Here is a 14,113-nt window from a genome sequence, read left to right on the forward strand (position 1 = left end):
GAGTATTCAATTATCAAGAAAGAAAAATGAAAGATTTTACAGAAAAAGAAGAAGGGGGAGATGAATTAGGAGGAATAAAATTACCTTAGATGTAGATACAAGTGGTAGATAAATAGTTGTGCTCCCAATAATGCCTTCAAGCTTAATGATTTAGGAGATTTTGCTGTCAATAATGCATTCAAGCTTCAAGATTTCGTAGACTTCTGTGCGTGTTTGATAGAGCAAGAGAAAAAAAAATGAAAGAGACTTTAGTGATTTTGGCAGATTGCTAGAGAGAGACAGAAATATCTGAACCTTTATCAATGGATTTTGGGGTTTTAGGTTATTCCTGTAGAGAGAGAAATTATTTTTGTGCCTTTTAGTAGTTCACTTCTTGTTCCCGCTCTTCCCTTGTAATTTCCCGCTGAAATTTTTGACTTAGGGACGAGTTATTTTGTTTTTAGAAAATAATATAGTTAATTAGGGATTAGTAAATAATATTATCCTTATAGGTATATTTTAGGGACCATATTTATAACTTGTCACAATATTTTGGTCTTTAATAAGCCTTTTTGTTGTAGTGTAGTATACTAAAACTTTGATAAATCTAGAGAGAAACATCACAAGAAGAGCTAGGGGAACACTCATACTAAAATGAAGGGTTACATTTTAGTTAACTATATAACGTCGAGACGTTTATCATACTCTTATATTTTTTTTTTCAGATCTTCAAACGGGGAGGGGATGAAATGAAGGGATACCAATTTTGAATCTAAACATATTCCTGTCAAGTAGCTTAGTTGTTCTAGATTCAGGGCCGGCTCTAAGTATACAAAAATAAGGCATTGGCCTTAGGCCCCCAATTTTAGAGGGCCTCAATTTTTTACCAAGAATAATTATGTGTTAATTTTTTAAAGAAAAACATTAATTATTTATGATAAAAAGTATATATTTAAATTTATTATTTTATTTTCTTCAACCCCATTCAAATAGAAGAAATCAAGAAAATATTATTTTATTTTCTTACACTCTCTACTAATACTCACATTATTTTCTTTTTAACTCCTTTTACACTCTCTTCTTTAAATTGTTGATAAGTTAGAGTAATATTCTGTCAAAAATATCAATTAATAGTCGAAAAGTGTTGAACAAATTGAATTGTAAATTCTTTTTCCATTTCTTCTTAGATTTTCAAGCATTACAACAACCATAGTAAAATGTGGGGTAACCAAATTATCAACTTCATCAAAGCTATGGTTCTAACTCTTATATTTATTTGAAATTTGTCAACTTATTACTTGTAGAACTATGTTAACAATTCATATAATGATTGCCCGAGTAAAATAATATTTTTCAACGTTGAATTAATAAAATCTTATTTAAAACTAATAATTGAAAAAGAAATCGAATAAATCATTTATATATATAAAAAANTCATTTGCTCTGTTTTTTATCTTAGCATACAGTTAGAAGAAGAGCCACCGGAAAGCTAATCAATTCAATTATTTTGCACAGTAAGGTACTACCTCAACTATAAAGTCATAAAGTAAGGGCCGAGGGGAAATCACATTTAACTGATCACTAAAAAAAATCAATCCACGACACTACTATATTAAAACTAGTCAATCGAGAACTCTTTGAATTAGTTCTTGTACAATCACCAAATCAGCCCCCAATATGCAGGATAGGTATAAACCAGATTTTTTTTTCACGATTCTCAAATGAAGGGTTAAATTTTAGTTAACTATATAACGTCGAGACATTTATCATACTCTTATATATTTTTTTTTCAGATCTTCAAACGGGGAGGGGATGGAATGAAGGGATACCAATTTTGAATCTAAACATATTCATGTCAAGTAGCTTAGTTGTTCTAGATTTAATCGTATAGGATTTCCTTTTCAGTTACTGAGCAGATAGAAGTATTCAATTTAGGCATAAATAGAGACGAGATTGAACTAAAACGAGTAAACATAGAAGCTAAAACTTGACATATACAAAGAGGGAGATTTCAAGGATCATGAACTTAAAGAAACAGCCAGTTAAAGAGCCAGCCATACTAAGTTACTAACTAAAACACAATATTGAATTTGCTAACCAAAAGTTGAATTTAAGTTAAAGTAGAAAAAAAATTGAGGCAAGGCTACATTTGCAACTATTTAGGCATCATACTTAGATATTCACTTGAATTTTACTATGTATAACATTGTTGTCCTTGAAGAAACAAACAACTGAAAGAAAACATCAACATGTATTCAACTGAGTTGCTCATCTTTATGCTAAACAACAGAACCACCTACGGATTTCAGTACATATGCATCTAGACAAAGAAAAACACAACCGCTGTACATTGCAACTTTAAACAACTATGTAAACTTACCGTATGGCTCATCACAGTTTCAAGCTTCAAGATACAAATAGCCATATCAATACTACTAGGTAAGTTAGGAGGAAGAATAAGAAATTTTAGACAAAATGAGAAATAATAGTATTGGAACACATGGTTACTATTCAGAGCTATTTCAATAAGCATCTTCAAACTAAGATTCATTATGTCATCAGTTGATTGAAAACTTTGTAGCGACACATGAATGTGGGCAGATCTTAACAAAATAGCAGACCAACAAGCTTCATGAATTTTAGAGACGACTCAATTCGACCATTCGGAATGAAAAAGGGACACAGGACATCTAAACTGTTGATTCAAAAATAAATAAAGAAGGGGAGAGGGACAGAGAAACCAATCTAAACATAAAACTCGACCGATAGTACATGTGAAAAAAATTAATGATAAGATTAGCATTTATGAGGGAAACGAAGTAACAAAATAAATAAAGAAACACATGCTTATCATCATTAGTAAAACATCAGTTAAGTAGCAATCCAAAGGGAGATTGATGAAAGCTTATTATTTTTTAAACATGAGTGATGAGCAGTAACCGATACAAAGAGAATGCAAGCTTATGTATGTGACATAGACAAAGATGCCATGCCCACAAAATGGACATGCTTAAAAATACAAACAACAGAATTTTTGGGCTACTAGAGCAACATTTCTAAATCATAATAATCACAAACAAAATAATTTTAACTTCTTCAAGCTTAATTTAGGATCAGAATCGCAACATGAATATAAGTAAGATTTACCCACACTTTAAAAAAAACTACAGGAAAATTAAGCTATAATGCCGAAACTACATACAAACAGAACAGCAGAAGCTAAATGGGAGGAAATTACCTTCTCCAAAGCAGCGAGACTAGGACAATAAGCTTGACCGTGAAACTTTTACACCACTCTGAGCTTAACTCGGACAAGAAGAGAATCGATACAAAATAAAAACCAAGCTCTCGATCTTTCGTCCTTTCCATTAAAAAATAGTTAGACTCATGTTTTTAGAATTTAAAAACCTCTCGTCTCCAACTTTTCTCCTTGAGACCTGTCCTTAAACATGGAGGAGATGAGGCAATTTATAGGGAAAGCTTGGACGATTTGAATCCACCTGCTTCTTTTCGAGGCTACAGTAAAAGGACGTTGTGCAGCCCAGTGACTCCGTGAAAGGGGGAAAAAGGGATGTGAGTTGATGGGTCTGTACGACTGAGGCAGAAAAGACGCGGAAAAGTACTGAGCGCCGCATATTGTTGCGGAGCCGATGTTGACGGGTCAGAGTCGCAGCTTTTTTTCGGTTTTGCTGGATTGATGCGTCTGCTGTATCAGTGCTGTTCTTCACGTCTGAAAGAAGAGAACGCAGGCGAGACGGTTTTTTGGAACGCTATTGTATTATTATATTATGGAAAAATAACCTAAATATACGACTTTAAGTTTTTTATTGTCTATTTCTCTCTATTTTTAAAAAAAAATTATTTAAATCTCTTATCTATATATATATATATATATATATATATAATAGGAGAAGTGATAGCGTCTACGTGTCAGCACCACAAAAAATTAGATTTTTATATTAATTAAAAATTATTATTTCTATATCTATATATATATAATAGGAGAGGTGATAGCGCCTACATGTCAGCACCACAAAAAAACAGATTTTTATATTAATTAAAAATTATTATTAATTACATAATAATAAATTACTATTTTATTTTTAAATGATTTTTAAATTAACTTTTAATTTCAAACGTTCATGGTTCCTTTTTTTGTGGAAAAATATTTTTAACTATCTTTCCACAACCTCCTTATTTATAGCAAAATAAATGCATATAATAATAATAATAATAATAATATATTAAATTTTAAAAAAACATCCAACTAAATATGGTGTTTTAATCTTTATTTTGAAAAAAAGAAGTAATTATCCTACTAAATAGGGAGTTTTAAAACTTCTCATAACAATCCTACTTCTAAGCAAATTGAAAAACTTTTAAACTAAAACTATCTATTTAAAAAACCCACGTATGAATGTTTCTTTTAAAATTTAACATTTAAATATTATTTAATATATTAAGTTTATATCAGATTTTTTTTTTCGTATTTGAATTTTAAAATAAAAACTTTTAAATAAAATATAACCTATAATCTATAGTTTCTATCTTTACTGATAAAAAAATCGAACTAATAATAATAATAATAATGTATTAAATTTTAAGAAATATCCAACAAATATTAAAAAAAAAAACAGAAATATTTAAATTAAATTTAAAATAGAAATGCTAATTTTTGTGGTTTTCAAGTTTAAAATAAAAATTTTAACTTTGAAAATATAAAAAATAAAAATAAAAAATCACACGGAAGTTCAGCATCTAAAATTTAGTTTTTGAGCCTAATTTATGGAACTATCAAGCATTATCTAATTTTGTGGAACTACCAAGTATTATCCTTTGAAATATCTTAATTTAAATTATTGAAACTAATTCCTTTATTTTATCATTTCTAAATGACATCTAATTAGATATCCTCATATTATAAACCCACGTATATAAGTTTCTTTTAAAATTCATCATTTAAATAATATTTAATATTTTGAAGTTTTGTATCAATTTCTTTTTTGTTATTTGTAATTAAAATAAATATTTCTAAGGAAAATACAACTTATAATCTATATGTTGATTAAAATAATTGAACTAATAATTAATAATAATCTATAATAATAACAATAATACTAATCTATCTATATATAATAGGAGAAGTAAAAAGTGCCACGTGTTAGCACCACAAAAATTCAACAATTTTAAAATTTAAAAAATAATTTAAAAATCTTTTAAATATGTATCTTAAATTAAACCAAAAGAAATAAAAAAAGAGTAACCAACTATTTTTAAAAGGTAAATTTTTAAATAGTAACAATAATAACAAATAATTATCGTAGTAGTAAAATTAATAATAATATAATATTATAATAATGTTTATAACAATGTATTTAAATTGCTAATCAGTTTTCATGAAAACTTTTTTAAATATATTTGAAATAATAAATAACAATTGAAAAAAAGAAAATATAAACTTAAAGTATTTCTTAAATTAACATTTTAAAACTTATTTAACATTACAAAACTTATTTAAATTAATAGCAGTGTAAAACTTACGTGAATTGAAAAAGGAAAAAAAAACCACTGCCATTTTGATAGATCTCTTAAAGAACATTATTTCTAAAAATAAAAAAAATAAAAAAAATTCTCTATAACTTAAAAAAGTAGAAAAGAAAAAATAAAATAAAAAACGTGCATCAATCATTTTAAATAAATAAATAGCAAAACTATCCGCACATTAAAAAAATCTGTTAAATGAAGATATACTTAATTTTTTTAAAAATAATAAAAAAATATTTTAAATGTGTTTTTTTCAAAATAAGTAACCAACTCACTTAACTATTTTTTTAAAATTGGCAAAGTAGTTACTTTTTGAATTTGAATTTAAAGTGGTTACCTAAAACTACTCTACCCATTATCTCTATTCCCTATATATACATAAATAAAGTCATTAACAAAATTAATTGATCTATTCTTCTTCAAATGTGTAGTATTATTTGTTGAATTATTTCCATTCTTCTTATCTTCATCTTTTTATGGAGCGAATAGGTAGATTATTTGACGGCTAACCGAAATAAAAGTTTGAATATACTTGCATATAACAACGTGAAAGTCCACGAAGAAGAAGAACAATATTTATGCAATTAGAAATCTTCTGCAAATGATGATATTGTTAGATCTATAATGTCTTTCTGTGAATTTTTTTTAGTTCATCTCATTCAATTTGATTTGTTTGTCATATATTGTACTTAAATTCTTTAGGTCGAATAAGTTTTTTATGTTCTTCTTTTATTTACATTTGTAATCTTTGATGATTTTTACTGTGATTAATATTTTTTTATGATTGTGTTATTTTTTATTTAATTTAAGTGAAGTTATTCTAATACTTTTTATGTTATCATTTTCTTTTAATTTTTTCTATTCAATCATTTATACTAACATGTTTTTATATTATTGAATTATTGGTCGTATCTTCACATTTATTAAAATGTTAAATATATGCACTTAAAAATCGTTGTTATGGAATCATTAATATAATAATATTGATAAATGTGTAATATAATTTATTATCATAGTTATGCATGTTACCTCACTTTCTTATAGATTTTTATTTTAATAATAGATTTGTGGGTGATAAAATATTAGAGTATGAATTAAAATTTGATTAATTTTATTTGTAATTGTATGTTATTTTTTAATTTAATTTTAGTGCAGCTAATCAAATACTTTTTAATTTTATTATTTTCTGTTAATTTGATATTCCGTCATTTATATTAACATGTGTTTATTATTGAATTATGGATGTATTCTTCTTCAAATGTGTAATGTTGTCTGTTAAATTATTTCTATTCTTTTTATCTTCATCTTTTTATTTAGTGAATAGGTAAATTATTTGATGGCTAGCCGAATAAAATTTGAATATATTTGTGAATAAAATAGTAGAAGTTAAAGAAAAGAAGAACAATATTTATCAAAGTGAAAATCCTCTGCAAATGATGATATTGTTAGATCTATAATGTCTTATTGTGTTTTTTTAAAATTTATTTTATTCAATTTGATTTGTTTTTGTCATATTTTGTACATAAATTCTTTAAATCAAATGATTGAACCATGAATCTATTCTTCTTCAAATGCGTAATATTGTTTATCAAAATTAGTTTCATTCTTCTTATCTTCATTTTTTTATGGGGTGAATAGGTCGATTATTTGATGGCTAGCCAAAGAAAATTTGAATATATTTGCAAATAAAAAAGTGGAAGTCCAAGAAAAGAAAAACACTATTTATCAAACTGATATTGATAAGTATAATGTCTTATTGTGACTTTTTAGTTTATTTCATTCAATTTGATGTTTTTGTGATATTATGTACTTAAATTCTTTAAATCAAATGAGTTTTATATGTTTTTTTTTATTTACATCTGTATTTGTAATCTTTGATATTTCTACTGTGATTAATATTTTTTTTTGATTGTACGTTATTTTTAAAATTTAATTTTAGTGAATTTATTCTAATACTTTTTTATTTTTTCATTTTCTGTTAATTTTTATTCAATTATTTACACTAACATGTTTTTGATTGTTGTATTATTGGTAATATATTCACATTTTTAAAATTCTAAATATGTGCAATTGAATATCTAAAGTACTATGAAAATATTAATATAATATATCGATAAATGTAGAATATCATGATTTATGCATATTATTCCACTTTCTTATATCTTTTTACTAATATACTTGTGAGTGATAAAATATTAAAGTATGAACAAATTTTTGTTCATTTGTTCAGTTAAATTTTATTTAAAATATAATTTTTAAAATTGTTAGTATACTTAAAATAAATGGTTTGTCTTTGAAATTTAGAACGACCTTCAAACCTATAGAATATACGACTATTCTAAAATTAAATGTACAAAAAAGACTTTTTATATTACAAGATATCAGATAATTTGAAATTATTTTGTCAATAGCGAAATAAATAATAGGTCATTTACTTAATTAGAAATTACCATTTAATTAATAAGAGAATATGCACCATTGTATATGAGATCAAGACAAATAGTAACGTATTTCAAAATATTAGATCAAAGTAAACTCAAAATTAAGATTACTTTTTTATAACGTGGAATTCAGACATTTTTAAAAAATATAGAATTTATATAAATTTTTAAATAGTTAATGAGGAATTATAAAATTGTTTTTAAAATGATAAGTTAGTTATTTTAAAAGTATAAAATTATTTGTAATTTTCTAAATAATTGAGACTGATAAATTAAAAGTTCAAATTTTGAATTTGATATTTATAGTTTTTGAAGATAGTTACACTTTTCCGACTTTATCATAATTCTAAGATAATTATTTAACTAGAACGTACTCTCTAATAGTGCATGTAATTATTTTATTTGTTCAAAAATATTTTTATTTGTATGTACCTCAAGTTTTATCTCAATTATGTGGAAACTTTAATAGTGATCATAAATAATTTCAATCATTATTATTAATAGAACATTAGAAGAATTAAAGTATTTATGTTAATAAAATTAAATTGTTGTATGTATTATTGATATATGATTAAAGAAAATAACACAGGGAAGAAAATATTAAGTAAATATTGCACGTTGTATTAAAATATATTTAAGTTAATAAAATCAGAAATTGTTGTAAGTATTATTTTTTATGATTAAACAAAAATAGCAATTCAAAGAAAATAATAAATAACTTTTACACGTTGTATTAAAATAATAAGTACTAAAAATTATGATAAATTTTATAATAGTCATAAAAAGAATTATGCAGTAATTACTATAATAAAATACTAGAAAAATTGATAAGTTCCTCGACATCTAATCATTGATAAAATATTAAATTATTATTTTCTTTTTCGAAAATTTAAAAGTAACTTATTCACTATTTGTAATTAATTATTTTCAATGATTAATAAAAAATGTATATATCATGTACTATTATTATGACATTATTTTATATTGACTCTATTTTAAATTACTTTTCTATTATCGATTGACACAAATTTAAGAATTTAAAGAATATTTTAAATCTTTTGGAATTGAAAAAAAATATATGCAAAATATACTATAAAAATTGATAAGTTCCTCGACATCTAATCATTGATAAAAAGTTAAATTATTATTTTCTTTTTCGAAAGTTTAAAAGTAACTTATTCACTATTTGTAATTAATTATTTTCAATGATTAATAAAAAATGTATATATCATGTACCATTATTATGACATTATTTTATATTGACTCTATTTTAAATTACTTTTCTATTATCGTTTGACACAAATTTAAGAATGTAAAGAATAGTTTAAATCTTTTGGATTTGAAAAAAAATATATGCAAAATATACTAACATGTCATTTATTCTTATGATATTTTACATTTCATGTGAAATATTTTTAACTAATAAATTGCTAATATGAAAAATATATTAATATATCAATACAACATAAAAATAATAAAGGACAATTATGTAAAAATATTTCAACTATTTGTTGTTTCATGGAATTAAATTAATCATAAATTCATATATAACCGCGCAACGCGCGGGTACGTAGACTAGTCTCACTTAAATATCAAATCTGTCAGATACATGATTCACTTTTACATCCCACATTTCACCACTCCCTATGTCACTCCTTTTTTTTCTCCATAAATTCACTCCAATATCTTTTCAGTTACAAATCATTATCCCAAATTGATTTTCAAAATTTTTCTCTCTCAATCCAACAATTTTCAAACTTTGTCTTCTCTATCCTCTCTCCCAAAGTCTGTCATTGTAATTTTCATCTTCTTCCTTCCATTTTTATTTTGTTTCAGTTTTTTCTTCTTGGTACATATGGATCCTGATCCTACATCAAATCTTTATAATACTAATCAAACAATATACGACTTTGATGATGAAAATTGGGCAGAAATTAGATCAAAAAGTTTGCATGACCCATTAAACTTGATGAATCATTCGACCAAATATGTGTCAGAATCGTCTAAACCAAAGGTTGCAAAAACCTCCAAAAGAAGGGGAAGAAAATCAGCACCCGCTATTTCCAGGCCTTCATTGCCTAGAGTATGTGTTTTTAATCTTTATTAAACTTGTTTGTGATTTGTATTGTGTTTGATATCTTAGACTGAAATTGACTGATACCTTAATTAGATGTGTTATATTGTTTATCGAGTTAAATCATGATACATACAAAAACCCTATCTTAGTTTGATACATATTGATTTGAGATTTAGTCGACACTTATAAAACCTTTGTTTTATATGTGTATCGAAAAAAATGATATATGACAAACCCCAATATGAAAAAGATATTTGTCAAATTTAACAAAAAAGTCATTGATGTATCAGACAGGGCATCGTTCTGTATAATGTATCAAGTTTTATAATACGACTCTATTGAAGTCTGGTAGCATGTATTTTTCTATGTATCAACTTGTTTTTATTATGTATCATTACTTGTTGTGTAGTGTGATTTGGTGTTTTTATTTATGTATCATAAGATATCATTGTAAATAGTATAATTTTCCTTTTCATTTTGCAGTCAATCAAATATGTTATAAAAAAGGTACCAACACATGCCATAAGGTTTGGTGTCCCTTTTAACACAAATTTTTTGGAGGAGTTCTAAAAGTCTATAGGGGATGATGTAATTGAACTGTTCAGAGCTACAATTTTTGGACCCTATTTAGACATCCCTAAATGTAATTTTCAGGGTCAAATCAATAAATGTTTGTTGTTAGAATTGGAACAAAGCAACTCAAAGGTGTTGCATATTAGGCATGCAAACGGGGATATCTTGAAATTTGGTATCAAAGAATTTGCAATAATAACTGGTCCTAAATGTAAAGGCAATACCAAAGACTTTGAATATCCAGAATCAACTCCCTATAGGCTATTCCAAAAATATTTTCCTGGTGCAGTTAATAGTATAAGTAAGAATCATCTAGTCCAATGATTTCTGATGGGCAACTGGGAGAACAATCAAGATACACTCCAGATGGATATCATGTACTTTCTCCATCTGTCTATATCCAGCAGATGGTTTACCCCTTATCATTTCTAGTGCACATTCTTTAGCACGTCATGCCTGCTGGTAAGATATTCGAACTCCATAGAATTCTCTAATATCAACAATTATTTATTTTGGAGTATGAATTCGTTTATGGTTGACCAATTTGGGAGCAGTCACACCACTTACAAATCTGATTGTTGCTTGGACTTTGGTTTGTACCCTATCCCGCATTGGACACGTATATTCACTATTGAAGTATCTAACTTTGAAAACATCAGATTTTTTCCTGCAGGATGCCTTCATAGTCCAGCTACATTCATCCGAAAATCATACCAACACATAGTTATTCAATTTGTTCATCATATTAATACATATAGCAGTTACATGTTATAATATATAAAACACTAATGTTCAAACTAATCAAAGAATGATGTACATTATAATGTATCAACAGTTTTCAAAGACTAACACAATTAATTTAGTGTATTTTTTGTATCAGATTCAGAAAAAAATAATTTATCTACATATCACAATATTTTGGAATGTATCGACTACATGATTGTTGGGACTAAATTATTTACTGTTTCAACAATTTTATTTTAACGTATCAACGGTATTAACTCAATGTATCAACAATATTAACGACCAACAAAATTATTTTTTATCAGATTCAAAAAATAAATAAATAATGAATCATGTATCACAAAATTTTGGAATGTATCGGCTACATGATTATTGTGATTAAATTCTTTAATGTTTCAACAGTATTATCTTAACATATCAACAATATTAACTTAATGTATCAACAAATAATGTATCATTATCAATCTACCACAAATCATATTCAACAAACTAAACAAAAATCAAAATCAAAGACTTTCTAATTAATAATGTATCATACATTAAAACAAAATAATGGTATCACCATTTATAGATATAAATAATCCAAACACAGTTCTTCACAAAACAAATCAAAAACTCCCATACATTTGTCTTCCAGATCTCTTTACTTTGCAATTGAAGTTGTTCTTTATCTTATATTTCGCCATCACATCTACGATGTTGTTTTATCCTTATATAACTGACCTGTCTTCACCTCTATACTAATTGAATCAATTATGTAATTTGTAACTTCCAATTCTGGAATATAATACGAATCACAAATTCTTTATTCAACCACCGCAAGAGCTTATGTATCATGTGTTGTGCCTTCTACATACGTAATTTCTCCGCATGTTCCATCAAAGTTATGTACATCACCGCCAATCTTTTCACGTGTGTCAATGCATAATGGATACATTGCAAATTCTGGCTCACTTTTTTTCACTTCTAAATAAAGTTTAACAGCCATGTCGTTCTTAATTTTCATCGGAGACGAGTTACCTTCTACAATGTAACGAATTTCAATGTTTTTCCTTGATACATCGATATCCAACTCGACTGAAATTGCTGCTTTGAGATTCAAAAACGAAATTGAATGTCCAACAATAATTTCGTCACTTTTGTAACTTTCATATTTCACTTCGTTGACCCAAATTCCTGAATGTCTCAATAAAATTGATACATTCATCTTGTATCAGCAAAAATTCAGAGTTTTATTCCTATTTTTCACTTTTTCTAAATCGATGGATGTTCACAAATTGTTCTTTAATGTAGAAGATATACTTTTGAAATTTGAAATTTGTAATGTCTAAGTAGATTACCTATTAACATATGGATTGTTTAGGATCAGTTAGGCGTAAATCAAGCTAATTAAATTAACAGAATTAATTATTTTTTTTCCTTTTTTAGCGCAACAATAATTTGTTTACCTTGTATCAGTTATAATGTATCGAAATGGTAGCTATGTATCATTTGCCTACCTTTTTAAGGGATTTTTTGTAAAATGTAAATTAGTTGGGATAGGATGTAATTTATATCTTACACTATGGAATTTCTTTAATTTTTACTATTATTATTGGGTAAAGTGAAATTGGCCCAAATTTGGTTTCCAATGCAAGGTAAGAAAAAATGGCTAAAATTGCAATTTCAGAATGGTTCGATGGGTTACAATTATAACCAATTAAAAAACTTAGCCGAATTGAATTTAATTGATAAATTTGGCTAAAATTAAATAAGACGAATTAGTATCGATTAATTATTGAGCTTCTTAATCTTAATGAAATAAAATAATTAACTTAATTATAAAGTAAATAATTTAACATTATAACCATAATGTGAACCAAACTAAATTAACAAAATATTTAACTAAAACGTAAAATCTTTTGTGAAGATTTTCAAATACTTATAAAATATATTAATTATGTACATAACTATAAAAACATATTTATTATTTTAAAATTATAAAATTGAAAAAAAATACTTAAAAATAACTTGAAAATATTTTGAATTTCATAAAAAACTATTTAATTTGGAATTATAACCTTCGCTTTAAGATAGACTAATTTAATAAAACATTTAAAAAGAAATAAAATATTTTTGAGATGAGATTTTTAAATATTTATAAAATATATATAAAAGACATTTATTATTAAAAAATTATAAATAAATGCCGAAATTACTTTAAAAATAACTTGAAATATTTTGGATGTTATAAAACTAATTATTTCAAATCGTTCGAAATTGAATGAAACTCGATGATTAATCTATATTGTGGAGGTCCGAAATTGGGTGTCAACAGGGTCATGTGGAATTATGGACATGAACGATTCAACTCAGGGATCTTAATAGCAATAAGGAAACTCAGTACTCAGAACTCAAGACTCAAGAACTCAAGAACTCAAGAACTTGAAACTCATAACTCAACGATATTTCTCCTCTCAAAAATACTCAATTCATAGGGTTCATGCTGAAATATTGTCACGACTCGAGCCTACACCCTGGACGTGGCCGGCACTCGAGAGCCATTGTTGGTCCCCAAGCGAACCCTCATCCTGGCTAACTACAAGCAGAAGACTAACTCAAGCATACATAAGCATCAAATTGAAAGAAACGTTTAAGAAATAGTTTACTGAATCTCAAAACTTTGTTGAATATACTGAGTATGAAACATAAGTTTAAATAAAACATCTGAAAACTGAAAGACTCTACAAAATTGTCTATCTATGAAGCCTCTACT

The 14,113-nt window shown here is 26.0% G+C and overlaps 1 pseudogene; it reads right to left on the bottom strand.

Annotated features, from left to right (window-relative positions):
- Nucleotides 1-11,064: 11,064 nt before the first annotated feature.
- On the bottom strand, nt 11,065-12,565 carry LOC125845874 (uncharacterized; annotated as a pseudogene).
- Nucleotides 12,566-14,113: the final 1,548 nt, after the last annotated feature.

The sequence above is a fragment of the Solanum stenotomum genome, chromosome 11, assembly GCF_019186545.1.
Source record: "Solanum stenotomum isolate F172 chromosome 11, ASM1918654v1, whole genome shotgun sequence".
Taxonomy (NCBI): domain Eukaryota; kingdom Viridiplantae; phylum Streptophyta; class Magnoliopsida; order Solanales; family Solanaceae; genus Solanum; species Solanum stenotomum.